The following is a 25,099-nucleotide window of genomic DNA, read 5'->3' as shown; positions in this document are numbered from 1 at the left end:
ATTTAACCAAAACAAAAGAATGAACAACAGTGACAAGAAAAAAAGATTTTTGTAATGCTACCATTTTTAATAACCTATGAATTAATTGAAGAAAAAAATGAATAAAAATTGTATTCATTAATAACATTACATTTAATTAGTTGGCCATTTCAATAAATCAGGAAGTCACTTAGTTTGATCACAAGAACACTTGTTTTCAGAAATTCAGAATTTACTTATTTTACTAAAAAGAAACGTACCCTAAACTTTAGGTTAGCTTTGCACAAACTAAGACAGAATTTTGTATGGAAATCCATCCCTGACCATGCTAATTGTGCAGGGTTTTCCTTGTGTGTTTTTTTTTTTTTAATTTGTCTTTCTTTTAACATTCATGCAGTTCATGTTCACTGCACAGATACTCTGAAAGGAACTTATATCCATGTGAATGTTATCATTAATCTATTGCTATGCAATTAATATACAGTTACCTAGACATTCCTTTTCATGCAGGATTTTTTAGTGCTGATGAATGTTGACATGTATGGATTACTATGCCTTTTAAGCCAGAGTGGATCATTGGATCACCTAGCATAGGCTCTTATATAACCAAATACTAGTTGTCATCTACTTATTCCCTCCTTCAATTTATAACTTGATTAATCTTGTGAACTAAAAGAAAAAGTTAAAAGTACTATAAAGACAAATATTTGCTTGGTTCACATGGCTGCAATGATACAACCTAGTGAGTTTTTTTTTTTAATTTAAATTGTTCATCTTTAATACTTGACCAGTAATTGTTATTGTGCATTTTTCAATGGATCGCAAGACCTTTTCATAGCAGTTAGCGTTTTGTCGCCTCGAAGATAATTACAGTTACTATAATCATATCACCGTTTGGTCTTCTGAACAGTTAAAATGTTGTGTTCCTTAACTTTATCAGAATTTCCTTTCTTCCAGTCTTCTGTCTAACATTTGGATTTTTAAACAGACTTATTTTTTAAAAAATTCCCTTATGACCACAGGTACTATTCCAGGATGGATCACACCCATGCTATAAAGGCATGTAATATCACCTTCTTAACTTGATACTCTGTTTGGATGGAGGGAGTAGGCAGTCAGGAAAACATTAGGGCGGAATTTGTGAAAGGTGAAGATATTTTGTCTTCACAAATAGCTGTGCAGTAACTCAGCCATCCCATCTCCTGTGCAAGAAGCAGCAAGGAATTCTCTCAGGCTAAAATCCTCTCCAGAATTACTTTGGAGAACGCATAGTTCCTCATGGCTTTCTGGAAGAGTTATTAAAACTCCAACTAATTAAAAAATAAAAGTTAATTGAATCTGAAGTGGGCTAAGTCCCTGGTGACATATCCCAAATGAGAAATAATGAGATTTTCTGAAATTAGCAGATGAAGCTGAGTCCCTTCTGTGGAACTGAAGACTGAATAAGTACATTCACCTCATCTATAAAGCACTGCACCGTCAGGAGCACTTGCTGTATTTTCCCTAAGTAGGAAGCAGGAATGAAGGGTAGAAGCTAAAAGAAAAGTAAGGCAATTTTCTTTTCTGCTTTGTAAAATATCCCTCTAATGTATCGAGAGGGTCTTTTTTCTCTAATGATTTACTACACACCACAGAAAATTCACCAAAGAAAATATTTCTGAAGAGCCAGCAGACAAGGCATGGTTTCTGCGATATCAGTGAGAATTTTGCCATTGATTTCAATGATACTAGAATCTCACCTTCAGGAAAGATCACTTGTACTTTATTTCTTCACTCTTAAAAACGTTATTTGATGAAAGACAATTTAGAAATTATTTGGGCAATGGAGTTTCTATTGCTTTAGAAGGCAATCATTGACAGCATGGAAAGTTCCACTGCCAGAAATTTTCATTTAAATTTCTTCTATTAATTTCATTTTACTATTATCAGTAAGTGCCACATTACCATCTTAAATCAAACAGCAAATGTTACATAGAATTTCCTTGAAGAAAAGCGGTCAGTACCTTTCATCCCTAGGGGTGTTGTTGCTTTTAGGGAGACTCTGAATTGCATGCACTTAAATAACATGTCTTTGTTTAAAAAGTTATTGGATAGCATATTTTTTACAATTAGCAATACAATAACAATTTTACAAAACACTGTCTTAGTACATCTTTACTGAATTCCTTTTCACTATTGGATTTTCTTTAGGACATAACCAAATGCATTATCCAAAAGATTTCTATATAATATAAAATTATTCCCCAAAGTCTATTAATAATCCTATGGCAAAAAGCCTTCATTGTAAGGATCATGATAAATGTCCTCTAAAATTCATATATAAACTTCAACCACTTCACTTTTAAAGATACAAATATGTATTAAAATCTTGTCTGTCCAAAATAGGTGATTAATCCAGGTACTGACATTCGGATGCCTTTAAAATAGGCAGGTGAATGGGATTTGAATGTGGTGGAGATCTTGATCTCATATCTCTGATTCTGCTACAAAAGGCCTTTGCAAGAGTTTCAAATAACAAAATTATATACTGCAAATGCTGAGTTTCAGTTTTGCAGCTTATCCCTTTGACATATAGGTGTGCCTTCAAGACTACATCCCAGCACACTTCTGTAGGCATGCACTGGTGATGTACCTACTAGTATTACAAGGAGGATTTCCAAAATGGCCTGGCAGCATAACTTAAGGTATCCAGAGTCTATTGGAGAACAGGGTTTCATATACATTGCAATACCTCAAATGAGATACTCAGATCTGAGCCAGGAAATCCAGAACATAAAAGCATAAAATTCTACTATTCAAGAAAATGAATTGGATTTTTATGTTGGACACAGTCTGAAACCAGAGATGGTGGTGCCACTAGGCAAAGATGAGACTTTGCCTCAATCCCAGGTGGAAGTGCTTGCAGACTCCTGGGCAAATGGAGAAATTTGTGCTTTAGTCAAAAAAGTTCTTGGAGAATGTAGTTTTGCCTTTAATTACCTGAGAAGGAGTTGCCCAGAAGAAGCTGAGGTTTTGGTGAAGCTAGAGCTAAATTCTTGATACTCACATAATGAGAAAGATTTTCTAATGTTTTACCTTCAATTCCGTAATTATGCTATTTTGTATCTCTTCAGTCAAAAGGCTGAAGAATTATTCTGCCAATTACTCAGGATTATTGGAGTTCTCTCTCTGCCTCTTTCTCTCACTAATTTAGGTTAAGTTTTCTGAGAAAGAAATAATGCCTCAGGCTCGCTCTTGAGATGGAAGGGATAAGATATTTAAAGTTTATCTTGACCCTTCAGGTATTGCCATAATCCACTCTAATGCATCCTTGAGGGCTGTGATTCCTTCATTCCTTTAGTAAATTAAGATAAGTGATATTACCTAATGAAAGTATTTTTATCTAACTTCATCTCTTTTACCAAAAGTCAGAGAACTCAAGACGAAGTCAAAGATGGTAAGAAACAGACAGAAATACTAGACATTTTCCGTGGCACATATTTATGTTCTTTTTGGAGAGCAATTAATCTTCCTGTGATGCTGCTGTATGGCCTTATAATAGTTGACTAATGTACCCAAGTAGTCTTCAGCACATGGTGCTTGAACAATAGCGAAAAATCAAAAGGAGAATAGCAGACCAAATGTGTAGCATGAGTAAAGAACTAGCCTAGTTCTTTTAATTCCCTGTGGAGATATTTGTATTTGGAAAGAAGTGGTCTAGAACAGGCATGTGATAGCTATGAAAAAAAAAAGAACAACAATAACAACACACTCCAACACATTCAAGTGATGAAGAAATTGAGGGTGGCAGGATCAGGAATCAAGAGATAGTCAGGGCAGGCTTGTTTGCCTTTTCATCTTTGAGCCCCTGACTGTATTCTGTAGGCTGAAAAAAGGATTGCCTTTAAAGAAGATAATTGAAACAAAAAAAGGGAAAAGTTTCAATACCAGTTATAAGTACCTGCAAGAAACAGCATTTAAGGTGAACCAGATTGGTGATTACAAGGGCTGGGGTATCAGCAGAGCAAAAGAATGGCATCAGCTGTGACTTGGAGAGATGAGGCATATGGGAGCACTGGTGACTCAGAGAAGTCACATTTGACACCTATAGTAAGAAGAAAGGGTCCTTTTTTGTTATTGTGCTGAATCAAGAGGAAGATGCAATGACATTGTGAAAAATATGAATAGAAAAGAGTTGTTCAGGCAAAGCTGCAGAGTGTAAGGCTGAGTTAGTAAAGAATGGAAATATATGAGGTTCTAGTATGAATTATGTTGGTGAGGGCAGATATTAATTATGAAAGAAGTACTAGGATTCAGGATGAAGTTGCCTTTCAAACAGACAGTGTTATCAATGATTGTACAAAGATTTCTCTTTGCTCACATTCTACACACTGAAAGTGGTAGGAAGGACCAAAGCTTGGATGTGGACCAGCATTTCTAATGCAAGGAAAAACTTCAGAGTCTCCCGAATCAATGCTTATGCAGAAGCATTAGAAGCCTTACCTCCAGAGACACTTGGGATGCAGATGCAAGTCACTGCAAGCAGGACTACAGAAAATCATCCCTCACTTACAGGGTGGGAAGGGTGGGAAGCTGGTGTTTAACACTGACCACAGAAAAGTAATTTCACTTATCTGCTCTGGTCTATTTTCCATCTCTGTCCTCACTTGAGCATTTAGACTAAACTTTTTATAGTATGAACTGTCAGATGTTTTCATGCTTCTGCATGAGTGCACACACTCTCATGTCAAATAAGACTAGGTTTCAGTTCATTTTTGTTACGTGTACCAAGTATGAAATAACATTTGTACACAATTCTCTTTCTGATAGCATGTGCTCGGAGCAGTTTTCCATGCTTTGCAGACACTGACATCTCACTGACACATAGGAGACTTTTCACAACAGTGTGACAGTGCAGAGCTAGCAGGGCTATCACATGTTCAATAAATCTGTGAACTCAAGGAAGGATTTATAGCTGCCATTGACTTAGTGCAAACTAGAATTCATTGTGTCTGGAGTTGTAAGTTAGTGCTGGAATAATGGTAATAAATCAGGTATTTAATGTCATCATATGCTTTTCAGACAAAAAGAAGAGAAAACACAAGGCATAGTAATTCCCAGAGGAAGGACAACAATGCTGCAGAGAGCTGAAGCCATAAACATCTGAATGCAGCCAGGTGGTTTGTGCCCAGCCTGTTGGTTTTCTCTATATCAACGCCAGCGCACATGTGAATGCAGCACACAAGCTGGCATCTTTCTGGCAGCCTCTCCCCTGAATGAATGTGCTGCAGGAAAGCACTGTGTCTGCATGACAGCTGAATAACAGCCTGTGGTTCACGGTGTTGTCACTGTCAGGAAAAAACCACGCACACTGTTTCAGCAAAGCACTGAAGTGCTCCTGCCAGTAAGGTCAGTAAAAGAAACATTTAAAGAGTGGTTCTAGTAATCCTCTCCCTTTGTGTTGGGTTAGAAGTCAGCTGGTATTTTCCATGAAGGATGGGAAGAGCTTAAACATTCATAATTTTAGTGCCTTGTGGAACTGCCAGCCCACTCTGAAGACTGTAACTTGAAAACAATTGGTTTTGAAAATAAAGGCAAGCTGGGGTTCCCCATATGCCAATTCATGCACGAATGCAGCTTATTGCAGAGTCTGGGAGATTCAAGTTAGCAGTGAGGAATGTGCTTGTTTAGTGTGGCAGGATGCTGTCTCGTTATCATACTTCTGCTAGCATTCTTAAAGGGAGGGTATCTCTGATTAGAAGTTGGTCCTTGCGAAGCATAGGTTTTAGCAAGTGAAACGGGATAACTTCTCAGTCTTCGAAGTCAAAGGTGTACAGGGGGATGGGAAGGAAGCAGCCTGCTTGTAATGAATCATGTCTATTACTAACATGCAACAGCTGTTGAATTGTACTTCAGCATGGCAGATGTGGATTATTCAAACTGAAGAATTTATGGCCTTTGTCATGGGGTGAAGAGTATCCAAAAGCCACACTTAGATAAGTGAGACCTTGGCTGTATCTACCCATCTCTTGGGGACCATCAACACACAGAAGTGTGCAGAATTGTGAGTCCACAGAGAAATCATCCCATACTACCCCAAGATGGGTGGTCAGAGCAAGCGTCTGGTCACCCGAGGCCATGGCACCAACAGAAGCTGGAGGGGAGAGTAAAGCACTGGGCTGGACTGGGATAAGCATGAAGTCAGTGAATGTCACAGAAGTAAAAAGCTCTAGATTGTAATTTCTATCAACCCACTGCACCCCTCCCACTTAATAAATAAACTGTAAATTTTAAGTCAGAGGGTGGTGTGGGTCTGTCCTTTCAGCGATCTCACCTCTAATTTCCCCTGTGACATCCTGGCTGAAAATTCATGCTGTGACATCAGTGCTGAAAAGATATATTTTTCTCCTGGAGACTGCAAAATAATGTGGAAAGCTTACAGAGTGGCTGGACAAAGATCTCGTTTGAAGAGACGCAAGCTCTGGCAGAAAAGCAAAATCTGTCTTCGAATAAAGTATTACAATGAATAAAAGTTAATTTTGCCAGTCTAAAATTACCCTACCTCAGACCTGGATTTTCCTAGTAAACTTCAGAAAACACAGAGTAGTGGGTGACAAAAGGGACAACTGGTCAATTAATGGGAGCCATGGATTGGAAGCAAGTATCTAATGTGCCATTTAGTTTTCATGGTTGCATATAAGATTACACACAAATTACCTTGATCTTCTTTAAGCAAATACAGTATTAATCATTAAGCTACACTCTTTTATATTTACATTTAGTTGCAGAACCTTTAATCTTCCTCAATCTTTCACATTTCCTCTTTAAAACACTTATGGTTGTAACAAATGCTTGTAGATTCTCTTTAAAACACATAATTTATGAAAGCAATTAAGGCAGATATTTTGCTAAAAGAAATGTAGAGGGATTAAATTCATAATTAGTTGGAGATAATCTCTGAGAGGAAAAGAGAATACCATATAGAGCTGGAAGGAGAAGATTTACCCATTATTTTATGAATATTGAGCTGAAGACAAAATCAAATTATGAGATCTTAGTGACTGAAATGTGAATTACATTGCATTTTTGCAAAACCCTCAGTGAAATTTAACAGAAAATGTGTAAGAAATTAATGCTTAGCTACTAAAACACATTTTATGAAGGTTTAAAATGCAGATATAAAATGGCTGGCACCTGTTTTCCTACTGTTTAAAATTGCACTATCTACTTCTAAATATATAGAAAACCCCCATGATGAATCTAATGATAATTAATACAAGAACTCTTGGTTTTCATTGAAAGGCCAAGAAATTTGAAGTTAAAGTTTCCAACTATAGGTTATGAAGAAAGGAGCTTATACAGCAGTGAATTGCACTCTCAGAACATTTCTGTGTGGAAATTGTCTACCCCTAGAGACATTGCATAGCTTCAGAAAACATGGAAAGAAACACAAATTGACCTTTATAATCACATATCAAAGCTTGCTTTACAAATCCCTAATTCAGTAACAGGGATAAAGCAGTCATGCCTCGTTCCTCTCTAAACACTGATCCTTCAAGATGTTGAGGGATTCCTGCTTAGTCACGGTTAAAAAGCATGATTCAATACCATAAAACCTTAGCTTCTTGATGGACAGTGGGTTAATTTTCTTCACATACTTATCTGGCTCAGATAATAAATTTATTTTCCTCTTATGGAAAAAGAAACTGATATTGTGGCCCCAAATTGTTATAACCAGTTTCAAAAGACATGCTAAAATACATTGGGCAAACAAGTTTCTCAGATTTTAAGTCCTCAAAAAAAATTAGCATCCCCTGTTCTCACTTCATTCTGTATCAGCCTTACCAATAAATTTAGACTATGTCACTTTGCATGCTTATACACTTGCTATTCAGCAGTTGCTGCCCTTAGTTAATAAATGAGGGGAACTAATGGGATACAGATATTTCTCACTGATTAGTGAGAATCTATATGTCTGCCATAAAGAAGAAAGAGAATAGATGTCCTGGTAACCAGCCAATACAGAAAAGTTGATTATAAAAAAGTGCATTATCAATGTGAGAGCATCTGAGAAGTTAATTGAAAACCATCTGTTTCCTCCATGTTTGTATAGTGTCTAGCACAGCTGAATTTCAGACTATAAGCTAGTCTTAAATGATAACAATTGTCATTTACCATTATTACTTTTTCTAATTTCAAAATTTTACATATTAGAAACCTGCAGCTAAACATGAAACATCAACAGAAATGTACCAAGGCAAACACTGGGTACACTACATGTCACCAGTGTGATTTTTTCTGGTTGAGTGCTAAACACTAGACAACAGGAGTTTTATGTTGGATACACTGACATATCCTTCACTGCTGTGTCATAAGCTGTTGCTAATATAACTAAACTCAACAGCAAATAGTGTGTAGTGCTCTGAATTAACTAAATCCATATTTATTTATTTATTTATTTGAAACAAAGCCAAATATTGTGGCATTTTCAACAAATCCTATATTCACATCATGCAACAACTCCCCCCCCAATAAAAAAACCTTTACAAATACATTAATCCTCCAAATACCCACCCCCCCAACCCCCCTCATTTTGTTGAGGTTTTGTTAGTATATTTAACATGATGCGTGTTTTATCTTAAATAAGTGGAGCTAACAATGGCAAAATAATGGAAGATGTTCGATTGCCAAAAATATGGTGTGCTGGCAGAGAACAAGAATTTCTGTCTTGGCTTTAAAATTCTGGTTTGTTGTTGGGTTTTGTTTGTTTGTTTGCTTTTGTTTTGCTGGTTTTTTTTTTTTGTTTTTTTCTTTTTTTCTTTTTTTTTCTTTTTTACAATTCTCTGTATGTATTTTAAGTTTGGAATTTAAAGCTGGTAGTGTCAAATAGGTCAGGCAAGTTATATATTACTACCTTCCAAATAGGAATTAGTTCCTTTTTGCTAATGATATTCTCCTTAATGATAAGGACATGGAAGGAAGGTTTATCAAAAGCACCTCATTCCCCACAAAGTCCCTTGGTTGTTGAAAAGCTGACATGCCTTTTGCAGCAGCACGGTGTCTTCTCCGAGGAGCTCTGACCACCACAAACAGAGAGATTTGGAGCATTTTTGCAGACAGAGATGAGAATCTTTATCAAAAGCAGGAGCTCACAGCTCACAAGGGATGGGGTGAGAAATGTTATAGCTTTGGTAAGAGTTCTGCCCTTGAAGGTCCATGTTCTGAATGTAAAGAAGCTGGCATATTGGCTAGACTAGCACAAAGCAAGTCTCGACAAAACAAAATAGCATATTTCCCTGTAGGAATGCCAGAATGTGTGCGGCGTGTGTTATTCTTCTTTGTGCTAGGTTGCTCGTAAATGAGGTCCTATGAAGCACATGTTCTAGGTTATTGTAAAACCCCCTGTTAGGAGATGCATCTTAGCATCATGCTCTGTTTAGGCAAGCAATTTTAATAAAAATGTACCAATGTCAATAAAATCTAACCTAGAGAATCAAACTCCTATATTTGACAAAAGATCTTACCTTCTGGGCCATAATTTTCATTCTGTTCTATTTGTCTTGCCATGTGAGGGTGTTTTCCACACGGATTTAGTGCTTTGCAGTGGGTGGCTGTCAGGGCAATGGAATAGGAAAATAAATGTCTGAGCGGATAGCATTACAGGGGTGAGCCGCAGGCTAGCTGCATTTTACGTGTCACTAGTCTTTTAACAGAACCCTGTGAGTGACAGTCTGACAGTCATTTTTCAATTATTACCACAGTTAGATTCCTGGGAAACTTTTATTTTTAATAGCATATTATAACCAGGCGTGTCTTACAGTGGGTTATTATGCTTTAAACATGTTAATCTATACTGTGAGACCTTGTACAAAATTAAGCCTCATAATTAGCACTATCCTCATTTCTCTGGTGTCAAAATAACAGTAGGTGCTGTGGAAATGTTTGGTAAGTTTTGCAGGAAGCCTGGCTGAAATCAGTACAGAGCTATCGTTCTACTCTTTAGCTGCCATTTATTTAATTATATGCTTAGTCAGACTTCTTGGAAGCAGAAGGGTGTTCCTTCAGGGACAATTTCCAGGAGCACAATACAGCAAATATACCTGGGACCTGCCACTTATTTGTTTATTAGACATGTTCATAATGTGCCTATTGAACTCCCCTCCAGGGCACCTTAAGTATGCTGAGATGTAGCACTGGCATCCTTAGAAAAAGCTCCCATCGAAGGTGAAAGTGGTGGCAAACAGTACATCCTGCCTCTGTGTGCACTGCTGAGGGTACAGAGGACCTTTCAGTTCCAGCATAAGTAACTTCTGATTACAGCTGCAAACCCTTCTGTTTTCCTAGCAAAAAAGCACAAAATTTCCAGCTGCACCTGGCTGTGACAGTGTGAGTCAAAATCCACTCTTGGCATCCTTCCCTAGCATGTTGTAAACAGAAAATAATAGGGAATGATTCCTACCCTTAACTGTCACTTAAGTGGTAGAACATGAATGGAGTATTCTTCCTACAGATAAAGTAACATCTCATATTTCAGACAGTTGCAAGAGCTTTGGGGTCACCATCCAGAAATGGAGTAATTCACAAGTGGAATAATTGATTTTTAGTTTGGAGAGTAACAATTTCCCAAGGACAGTTTATAGGGAAATCCATTTGCATTTCACAGATTAAAATAAAATAATTGAAATGAAACCCTGGCTATATATACAGGATATAGAAAAACACCTAGACAATAATTTTATAGGGCTGTATTTCTTGAACTTTTGGGAGTGTTTTTTCTTTTTTTCTTTGTAAATAGCTAAAACTATGACATGGTAGACTTGAAAAGCCATGTCTTGTAGTTCAATCACAGGATGTGATCCATAAGGCCTGCTCTTCAGTTCTTGAGGCTGGTGTGCTGAAAGCAATCTTTCTCTGTTTCAGTTTCTCATCTGTGAAATGGAGATGAAATATTTCCTTCTTATATTCTTTATCCAGTTGGTTTTGTGAGCTCTGAAGAATAGTAAATATCTTTTACTTTGTGGATAAGCAACATGTTATACAACACAGCCTTGAATTTGAATGAGTTTCTTGCAGCTCAGGAAGTTCTTGTGAAGGGAGAAAATTCCCTGGCAACTGCAGTTCACTCTCTACAAAATTGAAATAAAAGGCATAACTGTAATACAAGGTATTAGTATAGGTTTAGTGCCCTATACAGCAATGCAGTTCAATACACCACAGGATTTTTATTACTGCAGTTTAGCCTGATTTCCATAGGCAGATGATTCTCTCCACATGCAGCTTGATCAGGGTAAGAAAATTTATTTAGAGCATTGCTTCTTGGCTATTTTCTTCATATTGTGGATCCCACTGACAGATAAGGTCAGGTTCAACACATACGGTGACAACAATGTAAAAAATAAATAAATCTGTTACTACAAATTCGTGGATCATGAGAGAGAACTAAGCTGAGTTTTCTTTATTCTTTTGTTCTTTCATTATTCTTTCTTTATTCCGTGTGTATTGTTATCCAAGGAGAAGGTGAAATTCTTTCCTTTTTAACTTATGTTCCCTAGTAAGACTAAGTGCTTTTGGACACTGTTGTGTGAGTTGCAGGACTAAAGTTTGCCAGTTGCTAATGGGCATATGAGCCTCACAAAATGGAATATATATTCCTAATTTTGTCTTTATTCTCTTTGCCAGGGTTCAGGACTTTTTGAAATGTTTCTGCCTAATTCAAATTACAGATTGGATTGTTTGAACAATAAGACATTAGAAGGTATGAGATGAAAGTGATTAAAGAAACAGGATATATTTTACAAGAACATATTTTATTTCATGAATACACATCACAATACGAATCTTTAATGCAACCAACCTGAAGTCTAGTGTATTAACATAGAATAAACCTGTATTTCAAGTTGAATGTAATGGCAGAAGAATGGGGTTAATTCAAAAGTCAGACATTTAAGTCTCCTATAGTCTAAAAGCAGAGTAATGAAAAAGACATTATGGAATGTAATTGCATATTACCTTACTATTGTGGGGAAATATATAAAAAAAAAGAATTGGTCTTAATAATAATGAACCTATAATTAGAGATACAGATTTCAGAATACAAAATCAGTGAGAACATATGGTTGCTTCCCTACAAATGGGACACTGGGAGTAATCACCAAGCAGCAAAACCTATTAGCATTGGGATGTTTTAGATTTTATATCTGGCATGCTCAGATACATCCTATTGCATAATAAACACTGTGTTAAAAAACAAGACAAAGGCCTGTCATTTTTTAGAAGACAGCAACACCACCTACCAAAATGAACAGACATATAGAACATCTATGCTGAAAATGTTTTTTAAAAACAGATCTAGGTAGGGGAGTCTTTTACTTTTGAAGGCATCATCAGTCTCAGTAAAAAGGGGAGCTTACCTTTATGAACAGTCTGTCTGTGCTGGACTCATGTGCTGGTGCAGCTAGTGTCCGGGGATGAATTATTTCACTCACTCTCAGTGCTGTTCTCTGAAAGCATTACAATTAATGCAGAAATTGCAGTCAATGAAACTTCCCAGCCAGGAGACTAGTTGTCAGCACTGTGTTTATTGTTTCTTCATATGAATGTTCAAATTGAATAAGTTGGGGACTTATTTTTTTTCAGCATCCCAAATGAGCATATTGTATATAACAATTTTTCATATGTTTTTGAATCAGCAGACTGCCTGTTAATTGCCTGAAGTATTCCCAAATTGGCCATTAGGAAAAAGAACTTCTGCAATGCTTTCATTTTTGCCCTCACTTGTTCTTCATGTCACCAGCCCTCAGCTGAGAGAAAAAATGCCAGAATATTCTCATTTTGTGGCACCTTTCAGTTCTCCAACTGGCAGCCCAGACATCAACACACTAGGTGCCTGGAAAACATCTCTAAAATATTTGTTCCACAATGAGTCTGTAAAAAATGTAGTGCCTTGTTAGACACTAATTGTATCTGCCATGTAACCGCACCACTGAAATTTTCCAAAAAACATTACCCATACGTCAAGGTATTCCCTTAGCTCCCAGATTAATAATAAACTCTTTTATTACATTCCTGATAACTGAGGATACTGTGCATCAATACAAATGTGCTACCCACTGGAGGTAGCTTTCAGGGGCAAGATTCAAGTAGCCCACTGACTGTCTGCAAGAATTTCATTCCTTCTTGCTTCATTAGCATTATCTGGTCCATGGAGACCTTATCCCAGCTATAGCTTTTAAGTCACTTTAGGGACAGTAACTTTTACTGGCCCATTACCACTCTTAGCTGTACAGGAATTGTTCCAGAAGAATGCATTTTGGCTGAGGTAGCCTGATTTGAGCACATGCCTCCAATACACACAGGGTTACTATAGTTAAGACCTGTTTAAATAAAAAACAACAAAACACCCATCTTGCTACAGGCAATATTGTGTAGCTTCAGTATGGAATGAATGTGAACATCAGGAGAGCAACACTGAGAATGCTAATTTCAGCCACCTGGTGGCATTTTATCCTCTGCTTCATCTCACCCTGCACACAAAGTACTTAAAATCAAAAAGTTTTGCAGCTGCCACAGTATCTCCCAATACACCTACATGGCTACCACCCCTGATGCTCCCCCAGCTAAAATAAGAAGGATGAATCTATGAAAAGGCCTGCCTTTTTTTTTTTCCCCAAATGTTTCAGTTTAAACCCTTTTTCTGTCAGACTGAAGCATGCCCTTATAATTTTAATTGAAGAAAAATGGCATTTAATGCATTCAGGCAATTTTATGCTCAGCAGCCTGATGTTGCAATATAAGGAGCAGGGACTCTGAATCTCTGAATCTCAAGTCAGCTATATGGAGCCTGTTTGTAATTACATGCCTAATTGATAGTCGTGAGTCACAGGGTTTGGCTTTCAGGTGCCTAATCTCTAGCTACAGGGAACTTGTAGTGTGAGGCAGAGATATTCATGCTCTCTATTAACGAAGCGCTATTTTATCTCTGGTTTTGTCAGGGGAGCCAGCATTGAAGTGCAAATACCTGTATAGTAAATTCTCAAAGAGCTACCTCTAAACCATAATAGATAGAAATTTGGTGGAGTTGTGCATTCAGAGAAACACACCTGCACCTTCCTGAGTGGGTGATGTTTTATCGTTGCAAATTTCCTTGCTAACACTGGATGTCCTCATGACTGAAAAGGAGGAAAATGCAGGTATTTGCCTTGTGTAGTTGCATATTTGAGTGACAGTACTTGGGACCCAAGCTCTTCCACATATTTGAAGTAACATCCAAATTAATTAACCATACCCAAATGTTGCAAGAAATCTGTGGCCACCAAGGAACATTATGGTTATCACTCAGATGCATATTACAGCCTTTGTTAGTTTGTGGCAGCAGTTGGATGCAACTGAACTTTCCCCATGTACTTGTCCACCTTCCCAGTCATCATTGCTGGTAGAACAGATACAACTTTCAGTTAAATATTCCTTAATATTTGTTTTAAAAGATCTAGTTGTCGGTTGCTGTTTTGGTCAGAACATTCACATATTGGGCCACTGCTGACAGCCTTACCCTTCTCTTAGAGATTCAACTCTAACAGGTCAGTCATTTCTGTGTATAAAATTAGCGTAAAGTAGCTTGTTTTGTTTTGTGAAAAGAAGTATTAAAACTATGTAAGTACTATTCTTTTGTGTGTTTCCTTGCTTTCAAATACGACTTTGAAGTCCATCTGGGGTTTGAGTGTCTTCACAGCTGAAGAATCCATAAACTTTCTAGGGAACCTGTTCCAGTATTTTATCACTCTCACAGTAAAAAACCTGTTTTTCTTATGTTCATATGGAATTTTCTGTGTTTTATTTTTGTGCCCTTTGCCTCCTGTCCTGTGACTGACCACCACTAAGAAGAGTCTGGTTCCATCAGCTTTACTCCCCCCAACTGGTATTGGGAGTATGGAGATATATGTAAAATTTTATAAATATATATATCTTTAATATATATATACACTTTATATATGTTATATATAGAAAAATATATATTGTCCCTGAGCCTTTGCTTCTCCAGGCTGAACAGTCCCTGCTCTCTTAACCTCTCCTCGTATGAGAGATGCTCCAGTCCCTTCATCATCTTTGTGATCCTGTACTAGACTTGCTTCAATATGTCCATGTCTTTCTCGTACTTGGGAGCCCAGAACTGGAACCGGCAATCCAGGTGTCTGATGTTGTGGTTTAACCCCAGCCAGCAACTAAGCACCACGCAGCCGCTCATTCACTCCCCGCCCCCCCCCCCCCCCCCCCCCGGGATGGATGAGAGAATTGGAAAAATAAAACTTGTGAGTTGAGAGAAGAACAGTTTAACAGAACAGAAAGGAAGAAACTAATAATGATTATAATAACAACAGTAAAATGAGAATAATAATAACATAAGTATTGGAATATACAAAACAAATGATGCACAATGCAGTTGCTCACCACTCACTGAGTGACACCCAGTTAATTCCCAAGTGGTGATCCCTCCCAGCCCCACTCCCCTCGGTTTGTATACTGGGTATGACATCGCATGGTCTGGAATACCCCTTTGGCCAGTTTGGGTCAGCTTCCCTGGCTGTATCCCCTCCTGACTTCTTGTGCCCCTCCATCCTTCTTACTGGCTGGCCATGAGAAGCTGAAAAATCCTTGACATAGTCTAAACACTACTTAGCAACAACAGAAAACATCAGTGTGTTATCAACATTATTCTCATACTGAATCCAAAACACAGCACTATACCAGCTACGAGGAAGAAAGTTAACTCTATCCCAGCTGAAACCAAGACTTCTGATCACGGCTGAGCAGAGGTGGAGGATCACCTCCCTTGACCTGCTGGCAACAGTCCTCATAATGCAGCCCAGGAGGGGCTTTCTTTGTTGTGAGGGTCTATTCCCAGCTCACGGCCAGCTTGCTTTCCCAAGAGGACCCCCACCTCCTGCTCTGCAGACCTGTTTTCTAGATGGCCAGTCCTCAGACCATACTTGTGCCTGGGGTTACTCCTTCCCAGGTACAGGGCTTTGCATTTCCTTTTGTTGTTCCCTTTGTTTGGTTCCTGTCAGCCCTCTGTCCAGCCTGTCCAGGCTCTTCTGAATGGTGGCAGAAGCACCTAGTGCATCAGTCCCTCCTCCCTCTGCAAACCTTTTAGGGGTGTACTCTGTTCTATCTTCCAGGTCATTAATGAAGAAGTTAAAGAGTATATGAACCCAGTGTTGATTCCTGGTTTACACCAGTAGTGTCTGGCCTCCAACTAGACTTTGTGACACTAATTACAACCCTTTCAGCCCACCAGTTCAGCAAGTTTTCAATCTGCCTCAACGTCCTCTTATCTAGTCTGTACTTCATCTGTCTGTCAATGAGGATGTAACAGGAGACAATGTCAAAAGCCTTACTAAAGTCAAGACCGATAACAACAACTGTTCTCCCCTCATCCACCAGGCCAGTCATTTAATTGCAGAAATCTATCAGGTTGGTTAAGAGCAATATTCCCTTCCTAAATCCGTGCTGACTACTCTTGATCACCGTCTTGTTCTTCATGTGTTTGGAAATGGCTTCTAGGATTAGTTGTTCTACCACCTTCCCTGTGACTGAAGTCAAGCTGACAGGCCTGTAGTATCCCAGATCCTACTTGCCCATCTTGAAGATAGGAGTGCCATGTGCTCTTTTCGATTACTCAGAAACCTCTCCCAGTCACCACTGCCTTTCAAAGGTAATTGAGAGTGGCCACCTGATGACATCAGCCATCTGTCTTATGGTCACCCCAAAGTTCTCTACCCCACCAATTCTTCTTTGCTGTCAGTAGGACATCCAGTAGTGTTTGTCTCCACATTAGCTCCTCAGAAAATTCTCAACAATGCACTCCAGAAACCTCCTGGATTGTTTGTGTCCTCCTGCACTGTCCCTCCAGAAGATATCAGGGTGGTCATAGTTCCACATGAGGACCAGGGCCTGTGACCATACGGATTCCTCCAGTTGCAGAAGACCTCTTCTACCTCACCTTTCTGGTCAGGAGGTCTACAGCAGATAGCCACAACGATACCACCCATGTCAGTCTGCTCCCTAATCCTGACTCTCATCTGCATAAATGGTTGAATTATAAATCTCTGAAAAGTTCCGTTTGTATTTTCTGAGTAGGTAAATGTTACAAGCTGCACTGAAAGTCTATTCACAAATATGTTTCTGTTACTTTGATTTGACTTTTTGGCTTTGCAATTTTAGTGTCTAATTATTGGGCTTAGGAGGAGAGAGGGGGCAGATGTGTCATTCCTGCTAAACTGTAGCAGCAACCTGAGCAAAGAGATGCTTATGAATCCAGACATCTGTTCAAACACAAATTGAGTGGTTACTGTTTGCAAAGATTTTCATAAATATTTAGTTATATGACAGGCCATTTTTTCCCCTAATTTGTTCTAGTAAATATAGAGTCAAACAGCATTGATCGGTAGTTCAGATTGGTGCTCATAAAAGGTATGACCTGGCATTTATTACTGAAATTTGTTCTGCCACCCTGGGATAGCTTCTGCAAAGTCTTCTCAAATATTGACCAACTTGTTTCATGGTGCTATTTCTGGCATCTCAATCTTATCTTTGCTTTCAGTGTTTAATTTATATTTGTATAACTACTCTGTACAAAACCAATCCTAGCAGAGATGCAGGGACTACTGCATTCTGATATTTTTCCCAAGTTGGAAAATGACCATTCATTCCCACTGGGACTTTCTGGCTAAATGCCAATAACCTCACCAAATTCAACAGCAGAACTCTCTCACTTCAGTAGCATTCAAATTTCACTACCCATTTCTAGTCCATGGCACCACTTTAAGAATTCCACTGCACAAGGGAGTTCATCAAAGCCTGTTGGAAGTCTGAATAAATTATATCAAGTGTTATTCCTTTAGAAATATGCAGAAAACTTTGTGGGTCGCCCCCCCCCCCAAGCATCTTTGCTGAGCTATGCCTTTGTTCTTCTAGCCATTACAGACACCCAAATTTATTTAGACCTTTTCTGTAGCAACCAGATTGCTGCAGAGTACAGATATGCTGCTGGAGAGTGTTCTTGTCTAAGACCCTCATGATAGTTTTTGTCTACTGTTTCTTGCTTTGGTTTTTTCCCATTTCTCTTTCCCCTTTGCTTGCTGTTGACTGTATTTGGGTACTTTACTGATAGGTGTTTCAATTAAGCAAGAATTAGATATATTGGCCCTCCATTTGTTAGTTCAGCTTTGTATAAGAACGGAGCTTTCTACTGTATACTTACTCCTAACGGAACTTCTGTTTTTATCTCTGAGCTGTGTCACCTTGAATTTATCATGCTTTTATAGGGAAGTTTTATATGTCTGTGATGCAACTAGGTTATTTTTATTGTTTATACCTGGTTTCAGCATGCCCGTCTAAAAGCATTATTGTGACAATTTTTGCTATTACATGGAAATACTATAATGCCTCCACTTAAGATTCCTTCAGGTAGATAGGCCTACCTCAATGTGCTCTTAAGGCTTCATCTACTTGGGTATGCCAAAGGACTGTAGATACTCTCAACAGTGGTTACTGAATTGTTTGTCAGAAATATGTGGTATGGAGGAGGCTTTCATTTTATAAGTGAAGAATCCCCATTCCTAAAAAAATAACTTCCTTTCAAGTTTCTTCAGTTATCAGTTCAAACCAAAGTGCTGGATGCATTAGAAATGTAGTCCATCATGCTCTGAAATCCCCAGTCCAAAGTGTAGAACTCAAACTTGTTGCACAGACTGTAATGGACTGTGTTATTTTTATATTTAAAACTTACTTTATTGAGATTTTGGCACAGTGTAATGCTCGTATGAGAAATGAAATATTCCCAAAAAGATGATCAGTCACTGTATGGATGGCAACAGGAGTCTCTGCTGTAAGGACCCCAGTGGCACTGTCTTCAGGTGGATCAGGAGATACTTCCCAAACCCCTGCTTGGCTCAGTTCTTATACTCCAGCTGATTGTGGTTCTGTATGAGCGCCACAGCACAAGCATGTTCCTTCATTATTGATATCCCTCATTATAGTTAATCTGAACCACATGCAAAATGCTTTTAAGCTACCTCTATACAAAAGGGTATCATGTGTGTATCATATGTGATCATTTCTGTACTAGCAGCAACAGCTTCAAATGAGTATTGACAAATATTTTATGTCTGTACAAACTGACCAGTTTTGCAGCAGGGACCACTGAGGGTAGTCTCTGGCAGTCATGCTCCAGGCTGGGTGTTAAACAGCCTGGAGGAGACTCCAGAATCATCTAAAATTACCACCAGGAGGGCTCCTGCACCAACCAGTCAGGTAGCTAATTGTGAAGGTGGCCACGAGTCCAGTCAGTCACGCAGTTCCAAGTGGGTCTGTTGTCTCCAGCCAGAGCATTGTCTCACCTCTGCCAATCACCTTCTGGGGAGCTCCTGGGCCACCCCCAAATTAACAACTCAGGTCTACTGGTTGTGCACACGGGCAAAGCCCTGATATGCAGCTGAACCACAGTTCTCACTAAGTGGCAGGCTTGATTTTCATACCTATATCTCATTTACAATTTAAATTCCACAGGTCTTGCCACAATATCTTTGTTAACATTGTAATCTTTTCTCTTTCTGTGGCTGTGCCACATCCTTACTTCGTATGGGGAACCTTTTAGAAGTTGTATTTGGTTGCTATTTTGAAATAGCCTGCTGGGTGTTTATACTTTCCCCATTCCATGTAAACAAGCTTGTTCTCCAGAATTGCTAGGGGTAACATCGTATTCCATCTTTGTCTGGCTCTGATTTAATCTTAGCTCATTTTTCTCATTTCACTTGCAGATTCTCATTTGGCATGTGTGATCCCTCATTCATTTTAGTCAGTATCCAGGTCTCTTCCATCAACACCCATTGAAATTTTTACCTGTTCCAGGATTATACAAGCCCTTAGCAGCAGTGTTGTCTCATAGTTTATTACTATGGGTGGACTGCTTTTGAATTTGGACAGAAAAGTCACACATTTCATTACAAGATGCATTCCTGTAATGTACAGGGAAACCCTTTCTGATCGACTTCCTATCATTTCTCTCCTCTTTCAGGTAACTTTGTTGCAGCACAACTTGGGTTTCAAGGGATTTTGCATTCCAATGTTTTTCTAGCAATACTTTTTTCTTGGGACCACATAGCCTGGAGAGGGCTTTCTTTTCAGTCTGTCATTTCTAGTTGAAGAGATAAACTAATGAGGCGGGCTATTTTTCATCAAATTGAGGGTGTTAGTCAATATTGCTGGACTTAAGTAGAAAACCAGCTGAATTATTAAACATAACTGTCTCCTTCCAAATCTATAAAGCAATGGAGCCCAATCTCACTGTGCTTCATGGGGGAGACTTTGGCGCCATGCTATGATATAGGCACCTATTTAATCTTTATTGTGTCCCTCTGTATAATTTTTTTGTTTGTATACAACTTACTCCCTTTTTTTCTAGAAACCCCTTTACAAATACAGCAAAAGAAGACTTTACTGGGCAAGTATTTTTCTGGTTTAAGTCTTTGCAATGCTGTGAAACTCTAGAGCAAGTGCTGTCAACTGAGTCTGCCTGCTGCTCTGCCCTCACACAGAAAGACACTGTTTTATGCTTTTAAAGAGGGGTTTCTCTCTAAATGGCAGGACACACCCTTGCACAAACACCCCACCCATCTGCCTACTATACTTCCTTTGTGCTATCCCTTCTGGAGAAAGAATTTGTTCCCATTGATAGGAATTCATCCTTATTACAAGCAAAAATGCTACATTAAATCATGTCACTTCAGTAAAAAGCTATGCTTTTGAGTTCTTGACTGAAAAACTGAGAAAAATAAAATAAAAGCAATAAAGGAGGAAAGTAGAGAAATGAGTCTTTCAGGATAGTCTTTCAGGATAGCTGACATTTAAGTCTTTCCTTGTGTACCACCATGGGTCTTTCAGGCCCAGCTTAGCCACGGGGTCTGATGACTAACCTGGTGCTGTCTGCCTGGTTACTTTTCCTCAGAGCTTGTGATGGGGATCTTGGCCATGCTGTTTTCAGGGCACCTCACTTTTTTCAGGTGTTTCAAGGAAAATGAAACTTCAAAGTAATGTGACAAGAATATATCCACTCAATTCATATCTAATTTATAGACCTTACTGTACTGAAGTTTTCTTCATCTATTTGGACTCAGAGGATGTAAATGAGGCATGTGAGAATGATTTTCCTTTGATGTACTTGAAGACTGTTCATTCATGTTTATCCTTTTGCTCAGGGAGTCAATTAAATTTCAGCTGTAGACATACATCAGAAACTTTTCTGAGTTTATACCAGATTACACAGTAAGTTATCCCTGTATAGAAATATATGCAGACACCAAACATCACCATAATAAAACAAATGTTGGAGGTATGGACACAGTATTCAAATGAAGAAAATTCTGTTCCCTTCATTTTTATCCATAACAGGGACTGAAAAACATCAGGACAAATCATAACGGCAAGAACAATATTCCTAACCACTTAAATAGAATACAGTCTTCTCTGTTCCTACTAGATACTGCTAGCAATAGTGAAGGCGTACCTTAAATGTATCTTTCCATGGTCTTACATAGGTCACAAGTGATGTAGGTAGTGCGTTATTTGCTCTGCTCACATGCGGAAGGGCTTAGGGCATTCTTATTCTTTTAAAAATTTCTCACTCAAGATACGGGTTAATCAGAGAGTATATTTCCCCTCTCTCACATATTCCTGAAACTGCTGTACCTGTTTGCTCTCTCAGTCATATTAAGTACCCTCTCTCATTACTGAGATAATTAAATTTCTGATCCACAGCTTTCCACACAAAGGGTAAAATTTACTCTTGCTCACAACACTGACCCAAACCTTACGTGTCTGCAAGTGCTATGCTGAACACTGAAGTGAAGGACAGGTCCTGTGTTAGAGTTCTCAGAGCAGTGAATTTCACCCTTCAGTGCTTCACAGATCCCAGAGAAGTCACTTACGCTGGCTGGTAATGGCAAAGGTTCACTAGGCTATCCACGCAACCATAATAAATATAGCTGGAGTTAATTTTCCTATGTGTCAAACTGCTACACTGCACAACAAAAACAATTTCTAGCATATTAATCAAGCAAAATGACAGTAATGCAGAGTCATCCTCTTATAACCTTCCTGACTATAACATCTGAAAGGTGTCATATGCCATTCTTTCTGCATGCTTAAAAATCCTTTTATGCTGCTGTAGCTCCCCAAAGAAAATAAGCTATATTTGCCTGAAACAAAAAAATCAATATGAAAGTCTTTTTGACGTTACTACTGTGTTGAACTACAAGTGAGTAAGGGAAAGTGCATGATTTTATGTTACTCTTTTAACCAAAGTAGCTATGATAGCAAAATATTTTAAGTAGCAAACATTCCTGAGATGAAAAGAGAAGAAACACTGTACAAAATTTGGGTATGTAGAAAAACAATCTTTCTTATGACACTGTTCTGAACAACCAAATAGCTGTCAGAAGACTGTTTGGGGAAAAACAGTTTATAGAGACTCCGCAGACCCATAAAAAGTAGTAATATTATAATTAAGGTCTACATGGTATGAAGACTAAAATATCTAAAATTAAAGGCATACTAATCCTAAATTAGTCTATTTTCCAGGTTGTCACATCTCTTATATGGACAAAATCTGATTCAGTAGCAGGCAAATGACTGATTTATAATAGCCTTCCTGGAGGTCTAAAGGATGTTTGCAATTTTTTCTCTCTCTCTTTATGGCAGGCCTGTGATTATTTAGGTCCCTCATTTGCATGAATGAGTTGTTCTGTAGCTTTGCTTCTAATGGTAGTTGGTTCAGGCCAATAGTAACCCCTCCCCCAACCTGTGGCTTTCACTTAAAGCACGGCAGCGTGTAAGAGTACACAGAAATGTTCATTATTTTGTCCTAAAATTGTGTGTGTTCAGTGTGTTATTATGTATACTTGTTCTTTTTGAAGAGTGTTTTTGATTTCATAGGCCTAAAGGTATGCTTTTATAGGAAGAGTCTCATCTGGAGTAGTGCTGAGCACCCACAGATCCATCCACAAGCCAATTCTGAGGAGCAATTATGGCAAAGCTTTGGATTCTTTCTGCAAAACCAGACTAAATACAGTCGGCAATAATTTTCTTCCTGAAAAAGAATTCCTCCTGTGGAAGTCCATCTTTATTACCTGCCCTGTACAAAATAGAATTCAAGCCTTGAATCATAGCTTTTAAGGTTTCACAAATGTGCTTCCCTATCTTCTCTGCTCTTTCTGGAGCTACTAAATAACAGTAGTAATAAAAACAGCCTCTGGCATTCCCTTGAAATTTCTTGTCATTGAGTGTCAAAGCTCAATTTCCCACTGCCTCTCTCATTTACATTCATAAACTTAAATTTGCAAATCCTTCATTCCCTCTCTAGATATATGAAATCTAAATAAGTTCATTTCATTAACCGCCCCCCCCCCCCCAAAAAATCTAGCTGAACTATATGCTAAGCTATAAGCCAACAGCTATGCTGGGACAGTTGAAGTTTTGATATAATAGGTTTATTTTCTTTAAAACCTTCCACGCTTTCTTCTCTTTTCCCACTGTTTTTGTATGTGCTTTCTGTTCCTGCACTCATTTGCCTTCAGTTGAGACTTTTCCTTTTCTCCTCTTTAGCTCTGTGGAAAAGTCCAGAAAATTAAAAATATTATCTTTCTTCAACGATTTAGTAGAATTAAAAGGAGATTAATAACTCAACTATACAATTACAGAGGAAGAATTTGGAATATACTTTTAAAAAGAAGTCTATTTGGTATTCAGGTATGTTGTGTTTTGTTGTTTGTTTGTTGCTTTTTTAAAATATATATAATTTCATTTAATCTCTGTTGAACACAGAGGAAACTTTCCATTTAGGTGGTCCATTATCCACATTTACACATAAACAGAAAGTTCTACATTATAGGGTTTACATTTCAGTTACATTTAAAAATACATACTGGATTTTTTAATGACAGTTTTTCCCTTTGTCACTAAAATTTAGCCTATAAGATCTGATTCATGCTTGCTCTTTCTGCCCATCTAAGCCAAGTCTCTGTTTTTGCTTTTTTGAGACCTTAGATCTATTGACTATGTGGTGCATTGTCCTTGACATATGATTAGGGAGCAAGAATGATCTCTGAAAACCAGGCTGACTTCTATTCAGTGTTTTACATATTTAGCAGACACAAGCATCCTCTTGTCTACATTGCCCATAACCATTTTTACAGCCTTTCTGGAACTCATTTTCCTGTTTCTCCCATTTTACAGCAGTGTCTGCCTGTGAGAAGGCTCTGTGTGAATATGGGGAAGGACAATGTTGGATCAGGAAGTAGCACCAGAAGAGACTGGTGACAAAATCTGACTCTTGAGCATCTTAAGGTAATGCTACAGGAGAACAAAGCACATAAGGAAGAATACAGTTTTATGTCACTACAGAAATGTCCTCCTAGCCTCCCTTCTTCATATGCTTTTACATATATGTATATAAATATATATAATTGATGATATAGTTTTAATACCTACAGCTTCATTTTATTTCTGCTTCTTAATCAGAGTATTAACATGTTTTCAGTGGCTGCTCTGAGAACTGTTTAAAATAATAAATTAAAAAAAATCATATGTTTTTATTAAATCCATGATGGAAGTTAAATTCCATACTTCATATATCTTTCTCTTTGAAATCACTTGACAAATAACAAACCAGGAATACTGATTTTGCAGGCATGTATTTTTTGCAAGCACATGAAGGTATGTGTAAGAAATCCAAGATGGTATTTGTGAGCAAATTCAGGAACTGATTCTTGAAATTGCTGGGATATAAACACTTCCCAGAGGATTTGCTTGATTGATTTATTAAGAATTCCTGAAAACTTTCTCACATTTACTTCCCACCCTTCCACATCTTGATTTTTGCTCTGCCTATATATTTTATACATGTAAATGTGGGAGTCTGCACTAAATTTAAAAATGCTGTCCAGATTTTTTATTAAATATCATTTATTACTATCTTCCTGCTTAAGGAAAAAACATACGCTCATTAGAAGGATTCAGCAAGTACAGATAAAATAAGAAACATTTTGTGGAGCCATGTTAAGTGGTTTATAACATATCTAGTTGTCTGTCA

This window comes from Accipiter gentilis, chromosome Z, assembly GCF_929443795.1.
Source record: "Accipiter gentilis chromosome Z, bAccGen1.1, whole genome shotgun sequence".
NCBI classification, from domain to species: Eukaryota; Metazoa; Chordata; class Aves; order Accipitriformes; family Accipitridae; genus Astur; species Astur gentilis.
The sequence above is the reverse complement of the archived record's forward strand: the minus strand, read 5'-3'. Positions refer to the sequence as shown.